This window comes from Amblyomma americanum, chromosome 5, assembly GCF_052857255.1.
Source record: "Amblyomma americanum isolate KBUSLIRL-KWMA chromosome 5, ASM5285725v1, whole genome shotgun sequence".
Taxonomy (NCBI): domain Eukaryota; kingdom Metazoa; phylum Arthropoda; class Arachnida; order Ixodida; family Ixodidae; genus Amblyomma; species Amblyomma americanum.
Genome location: NC_135501.1, coordinates 207,250,894 through 207,276,746, shown reverse-complemented (window position 1 = coordinate 207,276,746; position 25,853 = coordinate 207,250,894). Strand labels below are relative to the sequence as shown.

Sequence of the window (25,853 nt, the reverse complement as noted above, 5' to 3'; positions counted from 1 at the left end):
TCCGCCTTCCACATTTGTACTCGCTGTGAGTAAAAATTGTGCACGGCGGCACTAAATGTAGTACAGCTTAAAATAAAACAGAATGCTAACTGTTTTATCAATGACGTCAGTGACACCTGGCTAGGTATGCATATTCATTAGCATACTTAGGAGGAATTTTCAATAACGGTAGCTGAACGTCAGTTAAAGGGGGAGAGTACTGTACAAAGATTCTTTTCGCCCTTCTGCGATACATTAGGATCTAAATTTAGTGCCGCAACTTATTGAGTCGGTGTGAAGCAAAACAAAGTTATCCCAAGAGGAAGCATGTACAGTGCCTCAGGGTAAGGATGAGTTAGTAGAAAATTAACACCGCTAATCATACCTGATAATTAACAATTAAAAATGATACTTTGCAAATATTTGGTTTCTGCCAAAGTTCCCTGTCTGCCCAATTTATACCATACCCCAGCGCTAGAAATATTTAGTTACATGAGATGACGAGGGACCTTCTCCTTTCATGGGCTTTGGAGGCCCAGGGCCTTAGCAAACAGGACGACTTCTTACTCGTTTCTAGATCAATGGGGGAGCAATATGGGAGCGCTCAATTATCATTACGTGACGACAATATGTTAGCGTAAGGTCATCTCCCTGCTTGAAGAGATAAGGCTGCCGGCTTAGCGCATTAACCATCGAAAGCTTATTGAATTGGCTTACTGGCCTTCCATGGTAGCCACACGCCGGGTTGTACCCGTGGCAATCACCCTCAGGTTGCGCGTTCTTACGGCAGCGTCAGAACCTCTCCCGTCTACGGTAGCCTCCCTCTGGCCTCTTTTTTCCCGCGGAAACCACCTTCCGGCATCTTGCTCCTCTGCCCAACAAGTGAACAGGAGAGAGTTCCCTCTCTCGACTGCTCCTCCTACCAACCGTAGGTACAGGTCATTTTTGCTGAGCTATAATTTTCGTTTTTGGGCTCTTCCCGCGGCGGCCTCTCCCCCCTCTCCCATGCAAGTGGAGAGATAATTTTCCCCCTCTCCACTTCGCCACCTGCCAACTGTGGCAGGTGGTGCACACAGCCCAGCGCCGAACACTGGACACTTTTTCTTCACTGTGGCGTTTCTAATGGCAACCATATAAAAGAACTACGGGTACAACGACGCAAAGGGACCAGGACACGCGGCGAGAGGCAGAATTTCTATACACACCGAGATGACTTGAACATTCACTGACCGCGGAAACCGAGCGCTAGGCTTAATTTTACTTCCAATAAAAGCTGAGAAGTAAGTATGCCGCGCCACCGAAGCGGTGTACTAGTGGTCAGCGCATCCGCCTTACATTCGCGGGAGGTGCTGGGTTCGATCCCCACTGCCGCAGGTTACCCACCAGTTTCCTAATGGGTACAAGATTGCCTCGGGCTTGGTGCTCGGGTTTTCTGGGGCGAAATGCTTGGGGTGAAACGTTCCTTCGTCGGATCATCGATCCTCGGGCGGTCGAAAACCCACCTTGTGCAGTAAAGCCAATTTTGTGGCTCTTATCTACGGTGGGGTCGAGGACCCATTCTCCAAGAATTTCACCCCGGGAAACCTAGAATCAGGACAGACACAGCTTGCACCCACTGTATCAACGGTGGACCAACGGCGCACTGGGGATCGAGCCCCGCACCTCCCGCACAGAAGGCGGATGCTCATACCACGAGGCCACTGCTGTCTGCTGCTGCTTCTCTGTCATCGTACAACCGATAGGACACATTGGCCAACATCAAGCCCCCGTCTAGGAAAGCGTCTTCTAGCGAAGTGCAGCAACGGAGGCAAACCTCTTCGTCTTCGTAACAGCGGTGTCTTAGTTGCAACAGGGCAAAAAAGCTGAGCTAGTTGGTATACGTTCATTACGATAAATCCAGGCACTCATAAACAACAACACAGCGCTGTTTTCCCCTCTGTGTCGTTGTTTGTGAGCGCCTGGATTTATCATAATGAGCGGTGTCTCACGCAGCCTAGGATTAGGTTAATGCATATACAGGTGCACCACAGGCTGATAAAACTTGAGACATTGTTGGCTACTTAGCTGAGAAAATCAGATTATGCTTTTATATAATATATAATAAAGTAATCGACTCACGGTTAATTATTAGCCGTTCAATCATTGAACTGAAGGCAAAACTTGCGATCAGAAAAAGGTCGTGCGAGGAGGACTTTGAACTTGGTTTTTATAAAGGATTATGGTTTATTTTTTGATCTTCTAAAGGAAGCTTTAGAAAGGAAAGACAGTGAAGACAGATACGACCACCTGCTTTCTCGTAGGAATACAAATGCTTTCAATCGATCCTAACAATGACAATATATTATACAGTCAATCAATGATAGCAATAAGCTGTAACCGATGATAACAGCTTATGAACTAATTTAGCTACTAGTTGAGTGCTCGCACTGAAGAGGTGACAATGCGTGCAGCAACTCAATTGCTGTGGCCAAAAAAATAAAAAAAACAGGCAAAGACCCAAGTGAAGGTCAAAAACGTTTGGTACACCGTCGATCAGCAGTCGTCCTTTTGGGCATTATCGGAATTCAGCGACACCATCGAATGAATACAGTTTATAAGAATTGCGTCGCATCAATCGAATGGCGAATCGGGCAGGACATACATACATCCCGAGACAAAGTTCTGGCGCCGAGCGCCAATAGCGGTCATTTCCGACCACGATCGACACGGCGACGCAATTATCGCCGCATTTGGTCGGCGATTCGGGAGGACACCTTGCGCGAGAAATAGGCCGGACAAAAGGGGAACCATTACGAGGCTTTGTTGCAAGGCTTTTCAATGCGCCGTGGCGTGCAGAGGCGAGTCGCAAAGCGGGCAACGAAGTCGACGGCTGTCTGTGACTGTTTCCTAATTGAGCAATAATAACGCGGGAGGGGCGATTAAGGTTCACTAAACGAGAAAGTACGCGTATGTAGCGCCAAAGAATACAGTTCCATTAGATACAAAGGCTGACAATGTATGCGTGTGACACAAACACCGCAACCCGGTCACAAAAGTGTCTATGGGCACACTGAGTGTAGTTACAAATAAGCTCAATGTTTACCATTAAACCCTGCGCTACGCTGGGAGGATTACAAAACCGTTTTGCAGAAAATCGAGGTGGTTATGTTAAGCGCGCGCTGCGTAAGAAACCAAACAGATAGCGATGCGGTAGATATACTTTGGGGATATTAAAAGCTGCCGGCAAAACAACCACGGATAATGCAAGAAGTGCTGCGTTAATAAGCATATGTGCAGCTTGTCTTCTTGCTGTGTACAGAGTTGACCGCTTTCCCAAAGCGTAGTAACTAGTGAACAGTTTTAGCGAGTTTCAGTGAATGTAAATCACTAGGAAAAAGAAAAAAAAGGACAAGAAAAAAAAAACCTCAGCGTAGAGGAAAAAGAGATAAGTTGAGATGACTCAGTTACAGTCTTCAGTGTTTTGTTAGATCAATCCGACGTAATTTGAACAAAAACAATTAAAAATTATTTGTTGCACTGTTTTGCCATACTAAGGTGTCATACCTTGCTATGAAGCCAAAGGCGTTACGCAGTTTTTTTAAAATAGACTTCTTGAGTCACAAGAGCTCTTTTTCAGCACAGCACTGTCTGCGGTGTAGCGCATCAGAATAGAGCTAAGAGTGCTAACTAGTAGGCTGGTTAACTAATAATGAGTAGTAACTGCTCCAGCACACGTTATTCGTCGAAATAGCCAAAATTTGTTCAGCCACAGCGCTGACAGTAACTGCGTTTTCAAAATTGTAAACACTGGTATGAGTATCACTTACGGTCGGCTACACGCCTTTCAATAAATAAGGACATTAACAGTAATAGTTAAAAGTTAACTGCTCAATATTAGTTAACTAGCCTACTAGTCACTACGTCTTAGCTGTATTTAGATGCGCTACACCGCTCACAATGATACGCCGAAAAAAGCGCTCCTGTAACTCCAAATACCTATTTTAAAAAAATTGCAGAACATCTTAGGTGAAATACCCGGTATATGGCAAAGCACTCGACAAGTGCACGCAAATAGCATCGACTGAGGAGCATTGCTACTGCAAGTCTAAGATATTAACAACAGCCATTGTATATAAAGAATTTTATAACGCTGATGTTATCAAGCACAGTACATGCGTAAGTACACCCGGCCTCAAGTGGAGTGCCCGGTCTTCGAAATTTTGCACGGTTGTTGTTAAGGTCAGCACGCTTTGCACATTAGGATACGCCGCTGCGGGGCCTAATAGCTGCGACTAGTTGATTTAGAAACGTGGAGGTCTAGTTATATAGTTCAGTACATCGAAGGAACATTCGCAGCATGCAGTGCCCAGTCAGGGGTGCGAAGATAGACTGAGATGAGTTAATGAAATCAGCAGAAAGGCATAGAGCGTTAGCATGCCTCAAAACGCAAAACGTCAGGAGAACGTTTATATGTGTGTAGCAATATATTAAAAAATAGAAAATAAATAGATGTTTCTCTTCTTCAGTCGATGAACAAGACAGCACTTGGTAAGTTTGTCTATAGAAGGTGCGCATTTTCAAGGGCTCAATACCGCGCAAGGCATTTAATATTTGGTAAAACAAAGACGCGGATGAGACAAGACACGACCAAAGGTATTGGCCTAAGGTTTCCGAAACGCGCCTGGAGTTTCTTTAACATGCATCGACATATCTCCTGTCATCGAATATTTCAGCAACGTTCAGGAGATGTTCAGGCGCACTGCGAACAAGCATCAATGGTTCGAGAGAAACTGAGCCGCCAAGCTTTTTGCCAATACAACAAAACACGCCGCTACTCACAAAAAAAAATAGCACAGAAATCAACACAGCGACATCAGTGTCGAAAACAGTCCACAACACGGCGAGCTGCCGAATGAGATTTCCAAGGTAGATCATCCGGGATGACGAAAAAAGGACTGTGGCGGAGGAGATTTAAAAGAGAGAACGCGATGAAAAGGAAAATATAAGGCGCGAATTCAACAACCCAGGATCGCATCAAGACGGGCACGAGAAAAAAGCCGGTGTGATCTCTCGGCAGATTGAAATGCGCATACGATAAGCGCAGACGATCGAAAGCCTCCCCAGCTCTGCTCGAGTTCAGACAGTTGTCGTCTCCTGCGAACACTCGCAGCACTCGACGCCATTACAGCAGCGTTCGACGTTGAAACGAACGCGCAACGTGTGCACGCGCATTCTCGCTAAGTAGACAATTTCGTCATCCGCAGACGAGAGGGGAAAAAAAAGGTGCCCGCCGGGACCAGGGTAAAGTGCCTAGAGTGCCAATCGATAGAGGATTGCGCGCGCCCAAAGAACGCGTTATATCCTCGAGTGTGCAGAATCTAACGCGAGAAATCGATTGAACCAAAGGCATCGGTGTAGATGTGGGTTAAATAGAGATTGGAAAAAGCTCGGCGAACAGAAAAAAAATATGGTGGGAAATTTCAAACTATTCGCCACTCGCAACCCATTTTCATTGAAAGTAAGTAACGCAATAAACCTGCCCGCACCAAAAAAAAAAAAAATCAGGAAAGGAGCTAAACCTAGTAACACATACACAATAATAGCCATATGTTGACTGTAGGCACTGCAATTTATATTAGAATCGGTTACGAATTTAACTGCCAACAAAGACCAGTTTGGAAGTTCAGTGCCAGTGGAACTAAATTCAAATCGAGGTACTAAGTACTTATTCCGAGAGAAACCATCAAGCGTAGCCTACGGTAGTTATGAAATCGGCTGACAAGATTCGACTCCACACCGACCGCTGTGGTCAAAGCAAGAAGTGTGATGAATATGCCTTGCGAAACACTCTGGGCAGGAGGCAAGCTTCGAAATGCCCGTAGGTCGAACCCCCAAATCTCAAATAATGTGCACAAGAAATCTTTAAAATTCACGAAAAGACAAAACAACCTTTAAGAATCAATTTAACGCGACAGCGGCGACAAAGACCAGAAAGATAATGCAAGAAGTTCGTGAACTTTAAACCTTGTTAAAGCAAAATCGTCGGAAAAAAAGAGAAGGAAGCAAAGAAAAAAAAACGAAGCGTAAGAAAAAGAATGAGTAGGTAGTAGACATGCGCTTCGAGTGTATTTTTGGCTTGTTTTTTCGAACTGGCCGTGCTTCCTGCCAGTGACATATCTGATACATTTTGTCCGCATCTGAACATAGAAGCACCCGTGACAAAAAAAAAAAAAAACGACAGAGAGAACGCGAAATGTGTTGAAAGAGAGACAGCGCCTAGGCAAGTTTTCGCGAAGCCGTGGCTTGGAATATCTATCTTGACTTTTGCATTCCCTGCGGGACTGAAAGTTACAAAGCAATCGAATCGACACGTCGCCTCTGATCTTCAGGCCTTAGAATGTCCCCTTTCTGGCGGAACATGCCCCCCCCCCCCCCACCCTAAAAAAAAAAATAAGCAAAAGAAAGGAAAGCACGAAAGAAGCAACTTTAACGCCGCAGAATTCTGGTGAAAAAGTTAGGTAGAGCCGCAGCCCACATAGACTGCACAGACAGGGCAAGTACCGACGACGCGAGCGGTAACTGACAGCTCAATAATTAAAACGTTCTTCCTAAGAGGTTAGCCGCGTATGCCTAGCACTTGCTTTATCATCACTTCCCGCTTTTGCTGAAGCTATACTGTGAATGCACCATTATTATGCTGGCAAGAGTGCTCCCTTCTTGTTTTAATGCGAAATAATTAGAAGCCTTAGAATAATTAGGACCGGAAGTGAAGGCACCATACTGGAAGTGACAACAATCGGTTTCGAAGTATCCTCAATCGTGTCGCCACCTGTCGATACCATCGGGAAGTCATCGCACCCCCCCCCCCCCCCCCCCCCCCCCTTTATACGACCCGAAGAGATGTCTGGGCGTGTGCACACAGACATGCAGGGGTCCGCAAACACAGCCATGAAAGAATGACACAAAGCTCCAGGTAAAAGCGCCTACAGCTTATAATGAAATCCCATTGCCAACACATCACGCAATTAAGCATCCCTGTGAATTTTTTGCACTGTCCTTTTGAGCCACCTGTATCACAAAGTAGAGAAAGCAAGTACTGAACCGTTTCTCCTCATAAAAAGGCGAAGCAGCTTACAGCAATAGGCGTGGCTAGACAACAGAAGTTGCGAGCTCAAGGTAACGGCTCCTCACGAGCGAGTGAGAACATTGGCCCGTATTCTGGCTGCAGTCCCGAATGCGAAGGTATCCGTTGCGTGCCGAAAGCTGACCAGTCTTTCCCTTGTTCACCCCGCTACATGGTCGGTATCCTTAGCCCGCGACACCGCACGACGAGGCCCCGTCTCGCGCCCGCTTTGCCAGAGCCCTTTGGGACTCCACTGTGGAGCAGTTGAGGAGGGCAGTCTCTCATGCCTCTCGGGTAGGGGTAAGGGAAGGTGAGGATTCTGACTACATGCCCACACCATGTGAAAGATATATCGCAGACCTCTCCACATTGCGGGCAACGCCCATCTATGTTGGGATCAAAGAGTTCGACTACGACAGGACAGAGAAGAGTTCATGTCTGCAGGCGCAGTAGAGTGTTACTCAGCTCCTTGGCAGGGGCCGGGTAGAGGTCGTGTTGTCGCAATAATGAATTAAAATTTCGCGGAACCACAAAAGCGGTTGATGAGCTTCTGAGCCAGGAGAGCTAGAGAGCCACACCAAGCTGTTCTGGAATGTATACGACTGCCAAAGAAAAAAGGTGGAGCGGCTGTAACGTAAACGCCGCAAAAAAGGTTAGAAAAGCCTAACGATGCCAGGGCAAAGCAGCGACTCGGAAGGGCAGAACCGGACTGGGATCACGCCGAGCTCGTCGACCGTACAGCGGCTGAAGAGCAGATGCGCGAAATTCCACCATCCCGCCGGGGAAGCGCGAAGAGGCAAAAGTGAAGGGGAAATAGTTGTCACGAGGGTAACGTACATAGAAAGAATGCGCGACGTCTATGCCCACAGGAGCCCATGGAAGTGGGCCGCTATATTTAGACGCCGCAGAGCAAGGAGCGCTATAGAGGCTGCAACAAGGAGAGGAGGCAAATGACTGTGGAGTTTCGGGAGACCAGGCAGCATTACTGCGCGGGTAAAAACCTCTGAAACAACTATACTGCGACAAAAGGAGAAACCCCACGAGCTTCAAGACCATACGAAAAAAGTACGCGCTAAGTCCGTTTCCAAACAACGAGCCAAAAACCCAGAAACAAACTGGGTATAGACTACGCAGCGATACCGCATGCTTTCTTTGGCGTCCCCCACGCGGCTAGAACAGCACAAGCTGAAAGAAGGCGGACTGGGGAGAGAGAGAGGGGGGGGGGGGAGGGGGAAGGTGTGTGTCGTGCTGCGCTGTGTCTTTTCTGTTGCCAGCTTCCTCGCTACGCGGGCGAAAATGGCATCCCGCCCCGACGTGCTGAGACAACAAAGCAGACCGAAAAGCGCGGCGTAGTAGTACAGCGTACGCTCGAAGCAACGAACCACGCTGTCCGCATAGGGAGGCAGAACCGCGGGCCGAACTCTCGTGTGGGGTCCTTCTAGCCGCCCTTTTGCCCCCCCCCCCCCCACCCCCCCCCCCCCCTCCTCGCCCTCTGGTTTCCCCACCGAAGCAGCTAGCGTGGCGTGGGTCTGGAGGCAGCAGCGGAGTCAGCGGAAACTAGAGCTCCCAATGCTGAAGCAGCGCTCTGCTGAAGCGTGCGACTGTCGTGTCGCACGGGAGCAGAGGGCACAGGAGCTGAGGGCACGGGATTTCGGGGCACAGGAGTTGACGGAACAGGAATTGAAGACACACGAGCTAGAGGCGCACGAGTTGAAGGTACAGGAGCTGAAGGCACAGCAGCACGACTTGAAGGCGGAGAAACGTCTCCATGTAGCCCCACGGTCTCCAACTAGCTCCACCTTTGCATCCTACTCCGTCCACCCCTTCTTCTCCCCTCCCCCACCACGTCCTCCTCTATGCTCCATCTAGTGCTTCAGTGTTTCGATGTGCCCGAAGAGTCCGTCATCTGTCCGTCTGTCCGTCATCTGTCCCGCTGTCCGTCATCTACGCCATTCACAGGGAATGTCTTGGTTTACGCTCCCGGCTAGCTGCCGTTTCAAGATGTCACCGCACTGATATGTTTTGATTTCGTAATCTTGCTTCATGAATTCTTGTTCTGTGTGGTCTACTTCCCACTACAGCGCGAGTGCTTGTTAAGAACGGCAGCAACCTTGGCAGTTGACAGCTGAGCCTCAATCCTGTGTATACCTCTCGTCTGTGCGGCCTTGTATTGCGCTAAAAATAAAAAAGACCAGCTGGCCCTTCCCATGCACTTTTGTGGAAAGAGAGTACGGTAGAAGAAGGGATAGTAGTCGCATTAAAAAACTTCTCAAGAGGGAAAAAGACAGAGACCAGAAAGGAAATGTCTAAGGAGGAAGTGTGCAGAAGCAAGCCGCATTAGTCAGGCTGTCCAATTTTAGTTACGTCTTTAGTTTTGCATTAAAGCCGCCGCGTAGGTACGAGCTTCTACAGGCCGAAGAGGGAATTTTAAACAATTAGCTGCGCTAACTAAGGCGTTACGCTCGGCCACGTTGGTTGTTCCAAAATTGTGGCCATGCTGTGAAGAACTACGCGGTTGACATAACTGCCAGTTACGCTGTCTGAATGCAAGGCTGCCATAACTCAAAAACGACCCCCCCCCCCCCCCCCCCCCGACATGAAAAATCCAAAGATTGCGAAATAAACGAATTCGATTTCGGTAATAAAGCTGGAGACGACTGCAACTGGTGCCTTGAAAGTAGTGTGCTACAACACTCAGAAGATGTAACGAGGGCATGTGCAGGTTCATGGTGCAACGCTTATTTCTCTGGTACACCTCAAGATTAAATTCAGAAGGCACTCCATAGACTCTCTATGTACTATCAATACAGACTGCCCAAATAATTTTTTTGACAGGGCGCAGCCCATAACAACCGAATCACGTGCGTCCAAAGCACTGGTCCTAAGAGAAAAATCATTGAAGAGAATGTAAACAGAGAGGCTCATTCCACTAAAACGGCTTCGTCTCGCAACTCCCATGCGAATAGGCAAAAAATATATAATAAAGGAACGCGCGTTGCGTAGGCATGCCGAGGAGTTCAGCTTTAGACAAACTGAAATGTATAACGCCAGTTTTACTCCCTAAAGCGCTCTTCAGGTCCCCCCCAACTACTCCACGAATTTTCCCTTTCAAACCTCGTTCCCTTTACAACGAAAAGGGGAGAGCAAGAGGCACTTTAGGATGCGGACCAAGGGGATGATAAAGAATATATATCCATAGAACGGGGAAACAGAACGGCGGCAAATAAAACAGCGGCCGGATCGGGCACAGCGGTGCGCGACCTCAAAACCTCGACTGGATCGATTCCGCAGGCGCAGAGCGCGCTGGCTGGCTCCCCCGGCAAAACGGGTCTTGAACACTCCTCCCTATACCCTCGCCTGCCCTCCTTTCCGGCAACCCCTTTTTCCCCTCTGCAGTCGGTCGCAAGTGGCTGCGGATTCTCTGGAGCGTAGCCGGGCGGCAGCTGACCAAGGCACCCGAAGCAAAAGGGCTCCGGGGAGAAAAAAGACGTTGTTTACGCGTAAATACGCGCTGAAGAGCACGCTAGGGGGCTCTCGGCATCTTAGGCGGCCACAGAAAAAAAAAAAACGTCAAAGAGGCAGATTTGCTGAAACAAGAAAAACAAGCCTGATATTCAACGTACCGTGATCAGGTCATCTCCGGATGTTGACAAAGTGTAGTGTTAACCTGCCCTTCAGCTTTAGAAATACGATTGTTAACGCGTAAGAATCCGAAAACACGAAGAAGCAACATCTTTTGGCGCTGCAGTTAAAAAAAGAAAGGGAATGGCGCCCAGTTGAAAAAAGACCAGCAAAACGGATCTCGCATCAAACGGAGCAGCCAGGTTACGACCGGTTATTGACAAAGCTTAATTCTGGCGGTGGATGATCTCTTTCGCGACCGAGTGACGGCCGGCGAGCGGTTGCAGCATCCGTTCTGACCGATGTCTGAGCGCAGCAGTATCTTAATTGCCAGCTTTGGAACCAAACACTGCCGGAAGTTTGCATAGCAAGGTTTTTAGTCTTCATCACAAAAAAAGAGAAAACTAAATGCATAAATTAATTATCAGTTTCTCTCGAGCAGAATACCTGTTAAGCTTATGTTCATCGGTGATTAACGTACCAAAGCGGCTCAGGTCATGAGGAACGCCTATAGTGGAGGGCTCCGGAAATTTCGACCACCTGGGGTTCTTTAACGTGCACTGACAGCGCACAGCACACGGGCCTCTAGCATTTCGCCTCCATCGAAATGCGACCGCCGCGGCCGGGATTGAGGGAATACATTTTTCAGAGCTGTAATTTTGTTCGTCCATAAGTTACCCAACTTTGTGTAATGAATACGAGCATAATTAGGCAGTTGTCCGGCATCGTCAGCTGCGTCACAGAAATCGTAATCAGGGTCAACTTTCTGACAGGTCAATACGTTTGTCTCAACGTGTTTACGGAGTCTGTAAGTAGAAAAACACATATACACAACTCGAATGCAACGTTTGAACACACTCTCGGGCTGAACATATTTTTGATGATGAATGTTGCCGCGAACAGCACCCAAAGTTAAAGTGTCAGCTTTAAGTTTTAGTTTTTAGCTGAAAAAGGCTGATCACAAGATCACAGCCACTACCCCCCCCCCCCCCCCCCCCCCCCCCCCGAAAAAGAGGCAGTAATGAAAGAATATGAAGGATTTGCAAACCACTGCGGCATCTGTTCGTCGGCGGCGGAAAGGGGAGATAGAGAGACGGCCACAAGCATGCTAGTTAAGCCCTGGTTCGTACAACAGGCGGTGAGCTGTAGTCAGTAGAAATACGTCTGTCATTAGCATTCAATAAACTGTGCAGAAAATATCAACTGATGTGCACAGAGTAAAACCTAACGTTAACGAACACTATTGTAAACGGAAGTGATGGGTGGTCTGCGTCGCGGGCGACCGCCGGCTGAAAAGTACGCGGGCGCCACGTTTAGAAGGGAGGTTATCGATCGGACGCTGCTAGTTTCGGAACAGGTATAACTAGCTCTTAATAAAAAATGGCGTGCTTTGATCATTAGGCGTTCTGCCGCGGGCCCCACAAAGGCGCCTGACCCTTCAAGCACTGGCATCTCTGGAGGAGCTCAGAAGTTGTTATTCAGCCATTTCTTTGCTGTCGATGTTGAATACCGGAGACTCATTTTCGGAGTCGAAGACTGGGTTTTGGATAAAAAATAATATAACGCAATACACGCGTTGCAGGTCCGGTGCCCTTTGATTTGCCCTCTTTAGCTAGCATTTATCTTTTAGCCACCATGTTTGGCTCACTGTTGTGCAAAGTTATAATAGAGTGAAGAGTTCGAAAGAATCCTATCTGGCAAAGAGGAAGCGCAGTGACTGAAGAAAACACACTTAAAAAAGACGCTGCGGAATCCCTACAAGTACCTTGTTTGCAATTGTAAACATGTTTCACTGCATTGGATACAATAGAGAAAAAACAGCATATAAAGCTTCGTAACTGCATGGTAGTTAGAGGCGTTCCTTCTAGCCAGCTTCAAAGAATATGAAGTGAAGATGGGAGAACTTTCAGTAGGGTTTAGGAGTTCAGTAGGCAAGACTAATTTGTTGCCTGCCGAAAAAAGAAAAAAAAAGGAAATAAAGCCTGCCGAAGCACGCTTGAGATGCAGGTAACTAAACGTGACAAGAGTGTCCTCATCAAAGCGAAGCCACTTGGTTGCAAGCAATCATCTGCGCAAAGCAATAAATGTAAAGAAAGAAACAGCCAGTAAAACACGACACAAGCTCTTCATCATACCACATAAAACAGGAAAAGTGATAAAAAAAAAGAAATCGGGGAATAAATTTCTCGACAATGCAGTTTTAGAAATCAGGGACGACCGTGTCAATGGCAATAGCACAAATATATCTTAAAAGGTTCCGAACCGGTGGAGACAAGCAGACGATAAAAGAAAGGAATGAAGAGGAAGCAGACGAGACGAGACAGCAGACGAACAACGGGCAAACGAAGTGCGAAACTAAACTGACGAAGAAGCAGGAAAAAAGGAAGCACGACGCCAACAATAAAAAAAAAGAAAAATCCCCTGCGAGTCCACACGCGCGGAAGTAACCGCATCAGCAAAACTTCCGGTTCCTCGACTCTGGCCCTTCCCTTCTTCATCGCTGTCAACGCATGCGACGCACGCAGCAAAGAAAGCCAGCAGCGAGCAGACGACGACGCACATCGCAGACGGAGCGGGCAAGCAGACGACAAGGCTCGAAGTGGCGAAGAAAGCAAAGATGGCGGAGGCGAACGAGAAGCAGAAGACACCAAACTGCGGCAGCAGTACGAGACAACACGCGGGCAGATGAAGACGGCGACTGCGACGACAAAGAGAGATCGCCAAACGAAGCAACTCGCACGTAAATATAAACGCGCGCACGAAAGTCAACAACGAACAAGCGGCTTCGAGAAAGAGCGTCCGTCGAGGCACGAACGGCAGACGCACGCATCTTTTCCTCGTGAACGGAAAAGAACATGGCGGAAAACAAAGTGGGCTGACGATTGGGAACACAAAAAGAAGAGGGGTACGAAACACCGCCACTATATAAGAACTGAAATGAGAGAGAGAGAGAGAGAAACCCAGAAGACCTGACGCCCGAAAGGCGGCGAGGGTGAGCTGTACGTAGAACGCTCGAGAGGCATACAGACGTGCGCAGGAAAAAATGATGACAAAGGCGTTTTTGAGCTGTCGCTTGAACGACTTTGGCAGCAAAGGGATTTTCGGTGGGCTCGCTTTGCGCATATCTAGGCGGCAAGCATTTCGTTGCGATACACACCGCTTGCTCAAGGCTGACGGGGGAATGTGGTGTGATCGTGAAGTTGAGACGACAAATGAGATGAAAAAAAAACGCGTGTTGGGACCGAGCTTTTTGATCATATCAATCTCGAAACTTTCCACAGGGCCCATGCATTGAAATTCGGTGCTCCGAATGGCTCAAAACTCTGAGGTTAGCAGACTATCGCACCGCCTGTGAGCCGTAAAATGAACTGCGTACAATTTACAAATTCTGAGATGGTTGATAACCACGGTGCCGCCTGACAACATAATCAGTCAAACAGATGATAATAATAATAATAATTGGTTTTGGGGGGAACGGAAATGGCGCAGTATCTGTCAATATATCGTTGGACATCTGAACCGCGCCGTAAGGGAAGGGATAAAGGAGAGAGTGAAAGAAGAAAGGAAGAAGAGGTGCCGTAGTGGAGGGCTCCGGAATAATTTCGATCACCTGGGGATCTTTAACGCGCACTGACATCGCACAGCACACGGGCGCCAGGGTTTATTTTCGGGGCTTCGCGTTTAATCTAGTATAGCTTTAAGCGCTCAGCCATTGCTGTGTTTTTTTAGTTGTTTAACACTTGTTCATTTATAGCTTCCTTTGTGTTTGTGTTCTGTGCCACAAATCTGAACAAATTCCGACTCGCTGCGTTCTTTGACTCGGTAAGCATCGTCTGAGGTTGGCGCCTGTTCCAAATGGTGCAGTGCTTGTGCAGTCTGTTTGTTCTATTTGATGATTCGAGTTGCGGAAAATGGATTGGAAGCCTGGTTAATCTCTGTGGTCACTTTATGGAGGTTAGAATATGAATGCACCAGCTAAAAGTGGGGCAAATAAATATGATCGCCTTGCGCCGTCATTAACTCGGGAAGCGCTAACAAGTACTGCTTGTTGTATGTTTCATTTTACCTGTCGCACTATTTATTCATGCATTTTTTTTATTCAAACAGATGCAGTGACAAAATACATGAATAAATATTTAAATTGAATATTGTGGGCAATAAATGAGAATACAACTAGCGAACAAGTATCAACTACATAGAAAGAGTTAAAATAATTGATTTTTACTGAAAACATAATTTGGGGGGAGTTGTCCTCAATGGAGGGATCCGGAATTGTAACGGTTACCTGGGGTTCTTTACCGTGCGCTTACCTCACACAGAACACAGGAGTCTGCAGTTTGCCTCCAAATAAATGGGGAAGTCGTGGCCGAGATTCGACCCCGACCATTGGTTCAGATGCCCGCCGCTGCAGATAATGGCTACGATGATTACACCGGCGATACCACTTGGATAACTAAGTTGAAGAAAAGCGTTGATTTCGCAGTGTGTCATCTCAACATTCATTCAGTCCACGAACCTACGAGTCATGAATGAACAGCTATTGATGCTACTTACAGCAATCTTATCATGAGTGCAAAGTATTAAGTGAAACACAATAGCTTACAATAAAGGTTTGCCTCGATTCCTTGATTGCAACTTGCTAAGAGAGTAATTATTACATGACAGAACAATTAATAAAAAATTAACGACTAAAGAAGCGACATAAACTTACGAGCCGCCTAACTAACGTCGTTATATCTGCCGGGCAGGAGCAGAAATGGAAATAGATAGCGCGGGCGTAGTTCGTCCTTTGTACGTAATGCAAACTCAAACATTTAAGTCGTTATTTTCTTCACAGGGAAGTAGTTATCTAAACCGTTGTCTCAATTAGCAAAGCTCGGTTCTCTGATGCACTCTTTTTGCTCAATAACTACAGGCATGCAAAACGAGATAGATATATAAAAAAAGAGAAAAGCAATGACCTTCAGGCAAGAGCAACTCCGCCTGAAGCACATCGGGAAGCAGGATCGGAAAAGCAGAGCGGTATAGTACAGCACGTACTAAGCTCGTCTCCTATAGACTGCTCTCGGCTATTAGAATGTCTCGCGCAAATAGCAAGTTCCTAAGGTCTGAACCGTTGGCTCGGGAAGATGCCGAAGGTCACGGCTCGAGTCGGCCACGTGGAATAAGTGAATAGAAGGAAAAGAAAGAACGAAGAGAGAAGGCAGAGAAGAAAGAGAATGCGGGCGGGCATAAAATGTCGAGCGCCAAGGAAGAAATAAATCGAGGCAGGACAAAAGGAAGGAAGGAAAAGAAAACGAAGAGAAGTCAGAGAGAAGGAAAGCCAGCGAGAGAGAGAGAGAGAGCGGCACAAAACGAAAGCAGGAAAGAAATATGAAGTGCCGACACGTGAAAGCGATGTCTTGTCAATGCCAAAACTTCCACGCGCACGTTTTCAGCGTAAAATGAAAAAAAAATAAATAAAAACACCTGGTACGGAAAATGGGGCTATGCGAGCGGCGCCGACTCGTTTTCAGGTCCTAAATCCGGAAAGCGCCCCCGCGCCAGGAGACAAACGAAGCTCAAAGTGCGAGACAAAGAAAGAAGAGTTCGACTACAGCAGACGGAAGAAACGGGGAAAAACGTGACAGAGAAAGAACGAAACAAAAACAAAAAGCACATGGAAGACGAACTGAGGTCGGGAACAGTAGCTGAATAAGGGGAGGGAACGTGATGCATAGGATCCGGCAAAAGCAGCCGACTTGGCGAAATCAGAGGGGAGGTCTGCAGGTTAAACTAACCGTACACGCCAGAGCAAACTACAGGACAGGCTCTAGATTAGCGAAAAAAGCGAGAAAAAGTATTCTGCATTTTCCGACAAAAGGAACACCGAAAAAGTTCCTCGGACGAGACGGACGCCAAATGCGAAGGAAAAATAAGCTAAACATAGACAGCAAAGTTCCATGTGTGTTGGCCGTGGATAATTAGGAAGACCTTAGTTAATGAGCTGCTGACGGTATTAAAGAGAGTGCGGATCGACTGCTCATGAGTGTTCAGAAGACGTATAGAAAGGCCGGCAATTAGCTCAAAATACTTGCCACGGCTACGAGCCGAAGAGCCAAATTCGATGCCACCCTCCCTTCAAAGCGGCCCTGTCAGCAAAACTGGTATTAGCTTGCAAGGCCGACACTGTGGGCCGATTTTACCTCAACTAAGGCTAACATGCAGATTAAACAACAACATACAATGTTGCTCTAGGACTGCAACCAAGTTCTCTAGCTTCCAAGATGGTCTGCGACACAGCCTCCGACTGAACTTGCATTTACCCTGAGCTTTTCAATGTAAACACCGTAAGACGACGTCTGGCCCGATAGATGTTTTTTTTTTTAGGCTTGGTCAGCGCTCGGTACACTGCGCTTTGAAGTGAGAACTGTTACCCGCACACTGTGGCGCCCGAAACCATTTGTAAGCATTAAACGGTGTAAAATGAGGTTACAGCGCCACCTGTACTTTACATCCAGAAAAATATGCAGCTCGAAGTATTCAGGCACAGCAGGGACGTAATCAAAAATAATATGGGCACAACGAATAAGACGACTGCCGGCTACAGTGGCCTCACCATCCATTGAAATACAGTACGCTACTATTCAATATTCTGTACCGGGTGCCTCTGAATACATAATGGTGGCCATAATAACGTATATATAATGAAGTTTCTCCAGAGATACGTATTAACGCATCCGCCAAATTTATGCTAAATATTTGTAGGCAGTATAAGCATAAAAATGTATGGCGGGAAACAACGGCCTGTCATAAAGTCATAGTAACGTGATCATAAAAGACGTGGAATTCAATAAGGCTCAAGCGTAAGGAAAAAAGGGAGGGGGAAGTAAAAGGCCTGCTTTTAAAATGCCAAGCACTCGCGAGGGCTATAAAAAATCGCTAGCACACAGAAATTTAAAAAAAGAAAAAATATGCAGGGAGGGAGCCGGGAAGCAGAGAAAAAAAATGCTAACAGGATAGGGAAAACAGCGCACCTTCCTAACAAGAATCCAGGTCGGCCGCCGCACACCCTCGACGAAAGACTTGGCTCTGTACGAACGCGAATTACAAAATAACATTAAAAGAAGAGCGCTGAAATATAAGACGAACCAGCAGCCAGGCCAGACAGGAGGAGACAGGGCTGCGAGATCAAAGGAGAGAGCGGCCGGATAAAGCGACCCGCGGTAAAGGAATGAAAACAGGGACAGAAGGGTGAAAATGGGGACATCCAAAAAAGGAAAAAAAGGAGACTGGGTCGCCACGATGGTCATTACTCGAAGCCGGAAAACTTGGAGCGCAGCCGACGAGGAGCGAATAATCTGAAAGAAAAAAAAATGGGATAAAGGGACAAAAATGATATAATAAATGATCGGGAGGAAAAAAAAAACGGTAGCACACGTACAGGTGTCGCAGCGGTGGAACAACGCTTCGTGTGCTTCGAACAGCTGCTCGGGTGGAAGGGACAGAGGTAAAGAAAAAGGGAAGAAAGAGAGGAAGGAGAGAAAACAAAATAAAAAGGTAAAGGTCATGGAGAAGACGCCGAGTAATCACTCCGCGCTCCAGACGATAGAGAAGGGGTCAGAGACGCCGTCGAGAAAGGCAGACAACGGCTGCCGCAGCAGCGTCCGAGGAAAGATGGCCACGTGCGCCACCTATATGGCTTCGTGCATCAACACTTGGTCTCTAGAAAGAACGCGCGTTCATCGCTCCATCGGTTCACAGTTTTTTTCCAATGGCCGCTATCCGGGCCTACGAGCGCCGTCCATAGCATGCCTGGAGCAGTTCGTTGAGCCTTTTGCCCGCTTTGTTTTTATTTTTTATCTCACTCTCTCACACGCCAGTCTCGCGAATTCCCGACATTCACCGCAGTGTTGAGCTGTTTTTCTTGAATCCTAAAAGCTGCCCGCATCTATTGAATGCTGACGAACATCTGCTTTTCACACTGCCTTTCGACATGCCACGTGCCAAAGAGCTTTTCGAATTGCGTAATTCTCAGCTCAATCACCGTTAGTACCTAGCCTCTGTAAAAAGCTTTTTGGAGATCCTATGCTCCTGAGCTTCATGAAAAATAGAGCCCACGAAAAGAAAAGCTGATGTGAAGCTTGCGGCACCCAAAGAATCTAATAACATACGATACCGTAATTTCCGTATTTTTTGCTGTTCGTAATAACTCAGCCGGTGATACTCTATCCTATTAACGTGTTCCCGCTCTAGCTCGCATCCGGGAAGGACAAGCAGTAGGTAACAATAAGAACAAAAATTTAATCAGTTGATCACGTAACCACGAAATTAAAGATACAAAGGAAAGCTATGATGGGATGACAAGAGTCATGAAAAAAAAAACGAAATATAGACGTAGTTTATACTTGACATAACGAGACATTTACCACATCAAAACTGGACAGCACGCACATAGATGCTCAAGAGCACGACGTACACGTCATATCTTACGTCATAAGTTCTTACACACATCTGGCCATAAAAAATGCCAAAGTTGACACAGCATGTAGCTGGCAACCAAGTGGCTTATCATTTCGCCCCTGCTCATCACCGCCCACGGCAGTTTGTCCGTCTTTTCAAAAAGGTCCCCCACCGCTCAGCGGTTGAATGGCTATGGCATTCGGCTGCAGCAAAAAAGCTCATTGTTTCGATACCCCATTTTCGTTGAAGGTAGAAGGCGGAACGCGAATACGCCTCTGTGTTCCGACATTACGGTACAGGTTAAAGGACAAAAATTTTTCGGAACTACTCTGAAGTGCTCTACTACTGCACGCATGCGTCACACGCTGCTGGAAGCGTTGACATGTAGAAAATTAATTATTAATTAATTATTCAAAATTTTCAGAACTCTATAACGAGGCCACTGCTTTCCGTGAGAGTGTCTTACTCATTTCAGGCTCCTTGCACATGTCATTAAGTTACCTATCCTCCTATCCTATGCCTTTAATTTCCACCGGATGCAGATGAGGCGTTCGAAAAGAAAATCGATCTAAAGTTTTGGGGCTGGAAAGCATCCTTTATCTTCCCTTTTGCGGTCACTATGAACAGAACTATAACACCTAATGTAATTCCACTTTGAAGACTTAAAGAGACAACGGCGGACTATTCAGCTTGGTTAGGCCAAATGCAAATTAGGTGCATTAGCACTTGGGTTCCGGCTCGAGTCTCGGTTTTCTAGGTCAAGCAGGTTTCGGACACAGGTAGGAAAACTCAAACTTAAGCTCCGCATTAAATAGCGTCAATAGGTTTTGCCGATATATGCAGAATTGGTCTACATTCATAGATCCGTGGAAGCCCTTATACCACTTCTGACGCAGTGGTGCAGCGGTAAAACGATGCGCCACTGCCCTTCGATGGCAGGTGCTGCCACCGGTGGGGCTCGTAGTAAGACCCAGGTTGCTGTTCCCGAACAACACTTAGTTATGCTTAACTTCCCTGCGAGACCAGGCCTCAGACACGCAAAACGCGCAATGGCTAAAAATGAGGAATGGTCACTATAATTGTGCTAGCTCACTAAAAAAAAAATCACGAGCATCTGAAGTAGGCGACTACACAACCGTCTCAGCCGATGTATGCAGAGCACCACAGTCTTGATCCTGCAAGCTTTCTTTGTTACAAACTGACCCCGCAAGATGAGACAAGCGATAGTCTGTATGCACAGATGACACGAGGCGCACTCAGGTTGGTGTACTCAGTGTCTGGAGCGGCGTATTCATTTCCGGGGAAGCCACCAGGAGATGCATGAAGGCAGAGTCGAAATCGGGTTATAAACAACGAGAAGAATAAGACGAAGCCAGATAGGGACGAGGCCAGCCAGCTCCTCTTTGCGCAGCCAAGCTCTCCCTCTTGGCGCGGGAGTCGCATTTCTCCTCCGCCATCGCGAGATGAAGCGCCCGAGATCGACTCCGTCAACGTCCCCCCCCCCCCCCCCCCCCCTGCTTTTATTCCAATCTCCCCCTCCTCATCGCTCTCAACTACCCCACCTTGCAGTGTAGCAGCCGTGGCCCTCTGTCTCTGCTTTCATAACGTCGCCGAATATCCCTAGCGTGCTCCGATCCATTCGACCATGAGATTGCGCGTCACCCTGCTTTTGAGGGCACGCCACGCGTCTGGGAGAGCAGATGAAGCCAGGAAGAAACAGATTGAAAGAAAGAAAGAAGGAAAGAAAGAAAGAGGGAAAGAAAGGAAGAAAGAAGGAAAGAAAGGAAGAGAGAAAGAAAAAAATAAAGAAAAACAAATAAAGAAAGAAGGAAGGACAGAAAGAAAAAAGAAAGAAAGAAAGAAAGAAAGAAAGCAAAATGAATAGAAAAAAACTGCTTACATTCACGCACAAACCCACGCACCATCGAAGAACAAGGCGAACAGGCGGCTTTCGGTCCTGCACCTGCTTTACTTTTTTTTTTTTTTCACTCCTACTACAGCCCGTGCATTCGTTGCGGAGATTCTGTTTCGTTTACAGCGCTAGAACTCACAGCTGCACGTGCGCGCGGGAATGGAGGGGCTGTCTCGCGTTTTCATCATCTCGCCGAGCAACAAATTCCCTTGCGATTTCGAGAGAGGCTGTGTCGCCGGGACAGCAGCCGTCGCATCGTGCCGACCGTACACGGTACGGCATCGGAGAACGCGGAGGAGACGAGGCCTAGAGGAGGGGAGAAGACAGGGTCGAGAGTAAGAACATACGACGAAGGCGAGAAACACGCAGATGAATGCACACTGCTGCTTGTTTACCTCGTCCTCAGCGCCGGTGGCGCGCGCGGCGTGTCCCCATTGTTTTGGAGCTACGGGCGCAGGTGTTTTTTGCGCACGAGGCTCTACCTCGCGGGTTCACAGGAAGTTCAACGAGAGAGACGGGAAAAGAAAAATAAAACAATGGCGCAATGGGGAGGAAACGAAGAACGTCGCAAAAAGCACATTTTGCCGAATTTAACTTCACCGTCTCTTCATTTCTTCCGTTCTCTTTTGGCCGGTCGTATATGCGCTCCTTTCGACGTCGTGATTTAACGCGCCCACCATGTGTGCCCCGAGTGCGGATAAGGAATGAGAGATCGTTTCAGAATCCCAAGCGCCTTCCTACGGGTCCCCAGCTGTGTAGAGAAAATAAGGGTGAAACAAGGAACGGGAGCAATGCCAATCGTTCGAATGGCCCTGAGACGCGCGAAAGAAGCGTGATCATGAGAACAGATGCCGAGACTCTACATGAAAGAAAATGAGACGGCAGCTAGGAGACAGAGAAGCTTATGTGAATTAAAATAAATAAATAAATAAATAAATAAACAAATAAATAAATAAATAAATAAATAAATCAATCAATCAATCAATCAATCACTCAATCAATCATTTTCTCTGAAATAAAAGATTCCATATGTTTGTTCCGAGACAGCGTCTCTTTTTTCCTCTTCTGGAGTCCCTAATACACAGGCGATAATAATGCGCAACTGTTTACTGTGACAATTAAGTACCATATATTACTTTCGCATATATTTATTCCGCCGTCTCCGGCAATATGGTTACGGTGACAACTGTTACCAACTGGTTTATTGCGACGCACCTCCTGTAAATAGGTATCAAGCGATCAGCGGCATCGTAAATCTACAAAAATGCATCAGCCGCGGTGGCTGCATGGCTTTGGCCTTCAGCTGTTGATCCCAAGGTCCCGGGTTCGATTACCGGCCACGGTAGCCGCATTTTGATGGAGCCCAAATGAAAAAAAAAAACGTCCGTGTCCTGTGCGATGTAAGCGTACATTAAAGAAGCCCAGGTGGCCTAAATTATTACGCAGCCCTGCAGTATGGCGTCAATCGTAGGCCATAGCTTGTATGCAGCTATTATATTCTTCTCTTCCGTGCCCATTATTGCTTGCAAGTACGAACGTCACAACTTGTGCCATTGTCTGCTTGCTGATAATGATGGCTCTAAAGTATTTATTTTTAATTTGCGGCTTCATTGTTCGGCACGCTCACTTACTACACTTATTTTTAATCAGTCGACGTAGTAATGGTGAGGGAACTTGGGCTGCCCTTCGCTTCTGCCTTTCTTTTGTTTTATAACCATTCTCCACATCTCGTTGCTATCCAGGAGACGTGTTTCTGCCTCGACAAACCCAATTTGGCGACTTCAACCACAGTCGCAGGTAACCGGGCGAACGAGAGCCGTAATGGGCAGAGGTATAATAGGCTGTGCTTTTATAGAGACATTTCAGCGTCATGTAAGACGTTTGAGAAGCAGAGTGGCAGCGGCGCGTAGTGGCGGTGTTTGCAAGTAGCCAAGTCGTTAACTGCAGCACCGTTTGTTCTGTAGGTGACGTGCTGATAGACTTTATTTTATGTTACCGCGATAACGCAGAATCATGCCACCCTCTCTACTGAACCAGAATCGCGGACTTTTCATCTATTGGCCTATTCTTGTTTCCTTTGTGCGTATACTGGGGCGGGAGGGGGGGGGGGGGGGAGGCAAGAATAGGGTTCGACATCAGCATTCGTTGGCAACAGCTAAAAAGCACGTAATTCTTACTGCGTTCAGCACTAATTTCTCACTCAAAGCCACCTGAGCGCTGACATACGGTTGGCTACAAAGGAAGGCTATACTATAGGTTCCACAGAAACTTAGTAGTTGAAGAAAGGACCCTTTCCCACTCGCTAACAGTGGTCCATTTTATTCTGAGGCGAACTGTAGATGATGCCTATGATCGTGCTCTTGTATTTATGCGGAAGAATCCAATGTCTGGTCTTGACACCGAGAAGAATTTCGATGAAAAGTGATTCGCACCAGTCTGATGAAATGATGGCACCATTTCTAACGACATATGGTAATCACTGATTAATGTAGTCAAGTAAACAGCATGAATGGCAGCTTTGTTGTGTTAGCCATGTTTAAGATAATGCGACAAAATGAAATGCGTGGTCAAGACTCGCGTGTAGATCAAAGTGCGCTTCATAGTGTGTTGGTACGCTTCTGATATTGAAATGTAAACGCTATAAACATGAGGAATTCAACATGATATGACTGAAGTCAAATGGCCCAGATGTTGATAAGCCACGATAATGGGTGGGGGAGCAATCTTCTGAAAACCTTTCAGTATCACTCAATCACGCGCAAGTCGTCGCGCGGTTTTCTTGTAGAGAGTGCTAGTGGTTGTTTTCCGTGCCTTGATGACGTCAAAATTATTCCGAGGCCCTGAACAATGGCGCCTTTTTCTCACTTTCGTATTTCACTCTCACCTTTCTCCCCTCCCTTACGGCGCGGTTTGCGTGTCCACCGATATGTGAGACAATTACAGCGCCATTTCCTTTCAAACTCAAAAACCAATTTTCAGTTGGATGCACTACTCTGTCCACAAGAACTTACACTCCCATGCCTTCCTAAGCTTGGCAGCTTCAGAAAATAGTGGCTTGCTCTTGGGACTCAAATGGTGATTGAAATATACCTGTCTTTTCTGTTCCCTTTCCAATGTCTTTTGCTGTCAGGCGCGCTTTCTTTGAATTTTCTGGAAGTCATTTTTCTCGTCCCGAGAGGCAGATAGCACTATTATGTTCGATTTCTGGCTGTTTTGTGTGGGAACCCTACGAACAGGGTCTATGTCTGCTGGTGGCAAGGTGCTATCTACATTTCATCCAATGTCGACCATGAGTTGCCCTAGTCCCTCGTCTCATGCGTTTTGCACACCTCTTATCTCAGTGCCATTCACTTGTGAATATTGTTATAGCTGCGATAGCTCTTTTGAAAAATTAGTGTTATGGGCTCTTTTTGATTCTTCATTAGCTGCTTTAAGAGTCTCGCTGTATGCGAGTATGCTATTATGCTGGCTTTTAGCGCCTCATACTCATGGCTTATGAATGCCGCGTATCTTTTGGCTTTTTCAAGTTCTGATTCACACGACAACATTTTATTTTCGCAGCAAGCAAGCTCGGCTCGAAGTTTGACAACAAGCGCACTGAATTTTTTCTTCATTGAAACTTGCAGGTTGAGTTCTTTATCTGGTTCAGCGCAGGTAGGCATGGAAAGAGAACACCAATTGAGTGATGCGCAAGAGCCTTGAACGACAGGAAAAAAAAATACTCTAGATTGTATTCAGCTGTTAGGAGTGCCTGCGATACCATAAGGACACGCCTCACCCACTCAGGATAACGACGGAAATGGGTGAGACTAGGCCTCACCGGGAGAGTTAAACGTTCCATTAGTACGGCGATACGATGGGCAGGCGCACTTCGACCCCCTATTTCGCGGGCTAGAAGACCACCAAGTACTAACAAAAAAAGGAAACGAAGGCATAGGGATGAGAACCGACGTAAAACAGACTTGCGTCCAAAGCACACACTCCAAAGGTCCACATGTAGACGAGGCACGGACACGCGAGCACAGCGCAGTTCACTTTTCCCCACTGGCCTTTCTTTTCCTACCTCCCCAACTCCTAAATTTCCTCCTCCCTTTTTTTTGCTCGGTTCCGAAACCTCTTTCCGTTTTTGATCGCTTCTCCTCTATGTACCCGCAACTCCCCAATCTCTGCTCTCTTCCCGAAAGGCCGTTCCAATTCCGAGCGTCGTGTCACACGACAAGCGCATCCCCGTTATTTTGCTTTTTACATGGCAGCTCTGCTTCTTGAGACAGTGTCCCCATCTTTTTTCTCCCATTTAGGCGTTTTTTATTTTTCTTCGGTCCTATTTTGTACGCACTCAGGCTCCCTGGTGCCCTCTAGTAAAGCGACCGGCCTTTAGCGGCATCGATCACTCCCGTTATACGGCCGGTTTTCCCCATAACTGCTTTACATTCCAGAACAAACGCGCCCCCTCTTCCTGCATTCCCCTTGGGCACGAACTCACTTTCGGCAGGTTTTTGCCTTCTTTTCATATTGCCTGCATATATGCCTCAGAAAAAGAAAAAAAGACACAAAACGAAGGCGTATCACAGTTTCCAGTTTTCATGTTTAGCCTTCTTTTCTACCTTCCAGGTCAGCTTTATTCTCGCCAATATTTAAAATTCCTCTAACGCACTTTTGAGCCGGCCGACGTTCAACCCTTCTTTGACGTTCCACGATTCGTGAACAAAGGGGCTAAACACAACAATGCAAGAACAGCGAAGAAAACCAACAGGATTCGCAGAAAGGTGACCCAGAAAGATGATGAGACGAATAAAT

General features: G+C 47.0%; 2 protein-coding genes across 8 annotated transcripts in view; one reads left to right on the top strand and one right to left on the bottom strand.

The window, feature by feature from the left end:
* The window catches only part of Nin (blastoderm-specific gene 25D), a 477,176-nt gene that overhangs the window by 113,574 nt on the left and 337,749 nt on the right, over window positions 1-25,853 (bottom strand). The window lies entirely within an intron of this gene.
* The window catches only part of LOC144133534 (XK-related protein 6-like), a 241,621-nt gene that overhangs the window by 1,715 nt on the left and 214,053 nt on the right, over window positions 1-25,853 (top strand). The gene's annotated exons all lie outside the window — the stretch shown is intronic.